At 35.8% G+C, this 7,018-nt stretch overlaps 1 non-coding gene across 1 annotated transcript; it reads right to left on the minus strand.

The window, feature by feature from the left end:
* Positions 1–329: 329 nt before the first annotated feature.
* Positions 330–404, minus strand: Trnat-ugu (transfer RNA threonine (anticodon UGU)). Its single transcript has one exon. It is a non-coding gene; the product is annotated as a tRNA-Thr (tRNA).
* Positions 405–7,018: the final 6,614 nt, after the last annotated feature.

Consider the following 7,018-nt stretch of genomic DNA (forward strand, 5'->3'; position numbering starts at 1 on the left):
GTAACTAAATATGAGAGGAGTGCACATTAAAGAAAGCATTTTGTAAGAAACTTAATTTCCAACTGGAAAAACAGGTTGTCCAAAACTGCAATACTAAATACTATATGGTACAGTGTGCTCATTGATACTTAAAGTGTTTGTTTCTATTTCATGCAGTGAACAAATCATGTGAGGAATGAGTCAGTTTTGTAAAGATTTCTATTCTTCATGTAGAAGGTACGCCTGTAAGAGTTGCTGTTAATTCAATTACAAGTGAAATGATAATTAAATGGACACCCTAGCTGCAAACAGGCGTTGATGTACTTCATTGGGGACATGTTGAAAATGTGTGCCCCGACCGGGGCTCGAACCCGGGATCTCCTGCGTACATGGCAGACGCTCTATCCATCTGAGCCACCGTGGGCACAGAGGATAGCGCGTCTGCAGGGACTTATCACTTGCACGCATTTTAGGACATAAGAATAAAACTAAAGCAGTATGGTCTTTTATTAAATCAGAATTAGGTACAACAGTTAACCACCAGGAAATTTCAAAAAACATACAAAACAACGTTACTATTTCAAACTCTTCTCAAATAGCTCAATGTTTTAATAAGTTTCTCATAAATGTAACAAAATGTGGTGTAAATGTGATTACTTATCAAAACAGTGTGAATTGCTTTGGCCTAAACAATAATAGTAACCACTTTGTGATATTTAGTAAAATCTCAGCTGAAGATGTAAAAATGCTACTTTGTCATTAACAAACAAAAATGCTCCAGGATGGGATCAAATACCCACCAAAGTAATTAAATTTGTATTTGATAAAATAGCACACCCTCTGTCCTTAATAATCAGTCAGTCATTTGAGCAAGCAAACTTCCCTGATGTGCTTAAGTATGCAGAGGTAAAACCAATGCACAAAAAAGGATCAATAGAGTGTATGTGAAATTACCACCTCATCTCTATCCTCCCAGTGCTATACAAAGTATTTGGAAAAATAGCTGCTGTCCATATAATAAATTTTATTGTGAAACATGGTTTTATTCTTAAAAACAAGTATGGGTTCCAAAAAGGGAAAAGCACCATGAGTGTTGTTAATGAATTCATTGAAAAAATCTGCTCATCACTAGATAAAAGCAACAAAGTAGCAGGTGCCTTCTGCGACCTTGCAAAGGCATTCGATTCTGGGAATCACTTCATGCTGCTTCATAAACTAGACAGATATGGCGTCAGACCAAATGCTCTGCAGTGGCTCAGATCTTATCTGACAAACAGGAAGCAAAGTGTAATCATAACATCTAACATCGTAAATTACACATCTCAGTGGGGTACAATACCACAAGGAGTCCCTCAAGGCTGAATCTTAGTGCCAACATTGTTTCTCTTTTACATAAATGATTTACCTCTTAGTATCAATGCAAATGGCCTTCCTGCTGTGGTAACACCTGTTCCCATCAGATCACCGATGTTAAGTACTGTCGGAATAGGCTAGCACTTGGATGGATGCACTCAGCCCTTGTAAGGAAACTTAGAGCTACTTGATTGAGAAGTAGCAACTCCGGTCTCATAAACTGACATACTGCCGGGAGAGTGATGGGATGACTACATGCCCCTCCATATCCGCATCCAGTGATGCTGGTGGGCTGAGGATGATACAGCGGCCGGTCGGTACCGTTGGGCCTTCCAATGCCTGTTCGGATGGAGTTTAGTCTAGTTTCTTAATATCAGTGCCTAGCCAGTCATGTTTGTATTGTATTGTATTGTATTGTATTTATTGGTCCAGTAAATCTTACATGTACAGTACAGCACATCAGATATTGGACAGGTCAAAGTATATCTTACAATTAAAACACTTTAGAAACTAGAAAATTATGTTCACAAAATTTTACAGCACTTCATATACTGGGCAAGTCAATGTGTAAGTTATAATTAAACCACATTAGAAACTTGAAGTTTACAACTGAATACATGTATAAGCCAATATTAACGATTAAAGTATTTGCATGATCCTCACTTAAGCTCTAAGGATTTTTGAGGAACTCTTCTACACTATGAACTGACATGTACACTAGAGAATTACATTCACAGAATTTTACTTCATATACTGGGCAAGTCGCTATACAACTTATACTTGAACCCCATTATAAACTTGAGAATTACATCTGAATGTATTTATAGGCCAATATTAATGGTTACAGTATTTGCATAATCATCACTTAGACTGTCGAGGATTTTGGAGGAACTCTTCCACACTATAAAAGCAATGTGTCAACAGATATTCTTTTAATGCTGCTTTAAAATTTTTTACATCTGTCATTACTTTAATATCTCTTGGCAATTTATTGTAGATAATTTTTCCATGGTGTAATGTTCCTTTTTGGCACAAACTGGTTTTTGTATGGAGTACATGAAAGTCAGTTTTCTGTCTTGTATTATGATGATGAACATTTTCATTTTTGGGGAGGATACTAGGATTTGTTATTGTATATTTCTTTATAAACATTGCACTTTCAAATAGGAAAATACATGGAAGGGGAAGAATCCCCATCCTTTTAAATAATGGTCTACATGGTTTGTTCCTTTTTATTCCAGCCATGATTCTCACTATTCTTTTTTGCATCCTGAAGAGTTTTAGGCAGGATGGCGAGTTACCCCAAAAAGTGATCCCATATTTTAGGACAGAATGTATATTAGAATAGTAAACTGTCATTAGACAGTCCTTATGACAGCAGTTTTCTAGCACTCTCATTAAATAACACATGGTACTTAGCTTCTTTAATATGTTGTCAATGTGAGTTTCCCATCTAAGATTATCCTGTAGCCAGACCCCCAGAAATTTTGTATTAGGCACACTTGCAATATCCGTGTCTGACATCTGAATTTTTATATCCTCTTCAATGTTTCTCTTGATATTATGAAAATTTAATGCTACTGTTTTGCTTTTATTTATTATTAGTTTGTTTTGGTTGAACCAGTTTACAACATTTGTTAATGCTTCAGACAGTCTTGTCTTTAGTATCTCTGCAGTCTTCCCGCTGACTAATATGCTTGTGTCATCTGCAAACTGGATAGTGCTATGGTACTGGTTGGCTGATGTTAGGTCATTTATATATATCAAAAATAGGATAGGGCCCAGTACCGAGCCCTGCGGTACTCCATATTTTACTGCTTTATAATCAGAATAGTGTCTTGTTGATTTATTTTCTTTGTGAAAATGTATTTCTACTACTTGCTTGCGGTCAGTAAGATATGATCTAAGCCAGCTGTTAGGCATACCTCTGATACCAATTCTTTCAAGCTTCTGCAGCAATAGAGTGTGGTCTATGATGTCAAAAGCCTTAGACAGATCAAGGCATATGCCAGTTACTTTTTGTCCACTATCAATTTTTTCGAGTACTTCACCCAGAAATTCATATATTGCTGTTTCTGTTGATCGGCCTTTCCGGAAGCCATGTTGGGTTGTGGATAATATTTTGCACTTTTCTAAAAAATCTAACAACCTCTTATGAAAAATTTTTTCTAGTATTTTAGAAAATGTAGATAGCAAGGCAATAGGTCTATAATTGGCTATGTCTTCTTTCTTACCCTTTTTGAACAGTGGTTTTAGTTTCACTGTCTTTAAGCAGGAAGGAAAGACTCCATTTGTTAATGAACTGTTGAAAATGTGGGCTAATGGTATTGCAATGAGGTCCCCCACATTTTTAATGACATAATCTGGAATCTCATCCACACCTGTTGAAAATTTTGTTTTTAACTCTCTTATTGATAGTATAATTTCCTTAGGGTTGGTTGGAGTAAGAAATAGAGAGTTGCAGTTTCTATTTTGATTGGATGGTGTTGTAGCAGGATTTTTATTTGAAGATTTTATGTCAGATAGTAATTTTTCACTAATATTTGCAAAGTATGTATTAAAAGCATTGGCTACTTCTTCTGGATTTGTAATTTTTTTGCCATCTTGGATTACCTGGAGATTTACATTTTGGGAGGTCTCGTTTCCTACTTGTTCTCTGACTATCTTCCACATGGCTTTCATTTTGTTCCTGGCCATTTTTATATGGTGATCATTTGTTGTTTTTTTAGATTCTTTTATGACTTTGTGAAGCACTCTCTTATAATTCTTGAAATGCTCCAGAAATTCTTCTGTAACATTTTGTGTTTTTGAGATTTCATAAAGTCTCCTCTTTTCAGCACATGATATTTTAATGCCTTTCGTCAGCCATGTAACATTTCTTTTTTTAGTTTTTAATGTTTGGTTTTTAACTGGAAAAGAAATATTGAAATAATGGGATAATATTTCCATGAACATGTCAAACTTTTTACATGTGTCCTCATAGTTGTCTATATCATTCCATGTTTCTTTTTCCAGTAAGTGCCTTAAGTGTTCTAGGTTGTGCTTGCTAAAATTTCTACCTTTTCTTGTCATTTGTTGTTCAGTATTTCCTGCAGTGTCTACTGGGAATTCAATAAACTGTGCATAATGATCACTGAAACCTGTATTCATATTTCCAGATTTGTATAAATATTTATCTGTATTTATTAGTATCTGATCTATAGCACTGCTTGACGATTTGGTGACTCTGGTGGGGGATTTGATAGTTGTATGTATGTTGTAGGTTTTTAATAAGGCCTCAAGGTTTAATCTGTCTTTTGAGTTCTTATTGAAATCTATATTAAAATCACCACATATGATGGTTGTTTTACTAACTATTTTTATACTGTTAAGTGCCTTCTCAAGAGTTTCAATGAAAGTAGTTACGTTTCCATCTGGGCTTCTATATATGCAAATAACAATTATATTTAAATTTGTCAGTTCTGTAGCAGAAATTTCGAAGTTTTGCTCTTCCCCTAGCTGGTTAGTGAACTTTAAATTTTCGTGTTTGACGTCCTCTCTAACATATATGCATGTTCCTCCATGCATGGAGGTTTTCCTACAAAAAAAAGATGAAAGGTTAAAGCCCTCTATCCTTGTGTGATGTAACATATTTTCGGATAACCAGTGCTCACTAACACATATAACAGACACTTCTTTTAGCTCATCTTCTAACAATATTTCTATCTCACTAACTTTATTTGATAAGGATTGTACATTTTGGTGCAGGAGCATAAATTTCGACGATGACTTATTTACTAGGTTGTTTTGGCCTACCTTATGTTCGACAGCTGCACATGACATATCATTTTTAACACTTTTACAATTGAAGTTTTCTTTCCAGAGCGATGTTTTAGAAGATGAAATCAACATTTCTCTGGAACCACTTGCCATAAAAAACGTTGTGGTTCTTTCCTGTTTCGTGTTGGGCGAGTTGACTTGTAGTGTGATGGCGTTTCTGCTGTAATTTTTGGAGTTGTAATTTGAGGAACCGCAACCAGGCTAGATGGGGATCCTCTTCTTGCCGCTTCAACACTTCCTGAAGTCATTGGAGTGATATTCTCTTTATTTGAAATTGGTGATTCCGTTGCTGCTGCTGCTGCAATTGGAGGCTGTACTAAGCCTGGCTGATTTCGGTTTAATTGTTCCATGATTGCATCGCACAGTGCTACTTTCCCTTTCGTGTTTCTGTGCAATCCATGGGTAGTGAAATTCTCTCTTTTTTGACTGTCTGCATTAATATATGTCACATTGCTGAAGAGCTTACATATTTTCTCGAACTTTCGGTTGGTTGCTTCGATTTCTGTATTCACACACGATGTTTTGATGAGATCATGTCTCATAGGGATGCTTATTACGAAAACTTTCATGTCCATAACTTTTGCCAATGTTTCCCTTAAAGATCGCAAAGCGAATTTTGCCTCGTTCTTGTAGACATCGTTTGCGCCAGCTAAAATAATGCAAGAGTTACAACTTCCATGGTTACTGTGTGTGTCAATATGCTGAGTAACTTCTCGCAGTGGAGCGCCTGGCTTCACAAATCCTATAACACTTTCATTTATTAATTTTTCGTTCATGATCTTTGCCAGTCCTTTTCCATGACTATCAGAAAATAAATAAATAATGCCAGCATCTTGTTTTTTACGTTGACTGTTTTCGTTTGCTGTTTTCGGTTCCGAAACTTTCGTTTGTATATCTGCTTCACTTTGTCTGTTCGTTTTTTCTGATAGCACACTGACTCTGTTTTTGCACACGATATTAGAATCAGTCAATAACTTTCTCTGAGAATTTGACAGTTTACTTTTCACTACCGGTATGTTTGGAAGTTCGCGATTTCGAGGAAAGTTTGATCTGTTTTCATGCTTTTCCGCTACCATGCTATAGTTATTTGTTTGCACACGTTTTTGTTTACTTTCAGTTCCTTGCAACAGTTTTTCTTCAGATGGCTGTATTCCATGATTTACTACACTCGATTTTTGCACACTGTTTTTTTGTATTAAAGTTACACTGCTTCTTTGAGATTTATCTTCTTGGATAGAGTTTTCTTCGGTCACTGATTCCCATTTTCCTGTGGAGGCCGTGTCTTCTTGCTTCCCGTATTTTCCCGATTGAAGTTCTTTTATATCCTGTTTTAGAGTACCGATTATGAATTGTAGACTTTTTATACGTTCATTTAGCTTTGCTGATAGTACTTATGTACTCCTTGAAAAACAAAATGTGGGAGAAATTCTGGATGGTGTTATAAACACACTAAACAACCTAGATACATGATTTCAACATAATGTCCATAAACTTAACTTTTCAAAGACCTTGTTTACACAATTTAGAACCAATCAATCAAAAATCGGTGACTTCAGTATTGTATATAAAAATCAAGTTATGGACCAAGCTCAGTCCTTTAAATTCTTGGGACTAAACTTGGACAAAAATCTAAGCTGGCAAGCACATATAGATTATTAACTGCAACATTAAACAGCCTTGCCTTTGCAATGGATCTGGTATAACAGACGTAAGCTGCAATGATGAACCATAGTTACTTTGAATCTGTAATTAGATACAGTTTAATTTTTTGGGGAAATTCAAGCTACATGTCATGAATCCTGCTACTTTAAAAAAGAGTTGTTAGAAAAATGTGTGCTGCCCCTCCCAGAACATCCTTCCACCCATT

Source organism: Schistocerca serialis, chromosome 3 (assembly GCF_023864345.2).
Source record: "Schistocerca serialis cubense isolate TAMUIC-IGC-003099 chromosome 3, iqSchSeri2.2, whole genome shotgun sequence".
Lineage (NCBI taxonomy): Eukaryota > Metazoa > Arthropoda > Insecta > Orthoptera > Acrididae > Schistocerca > Schistocerca serialis.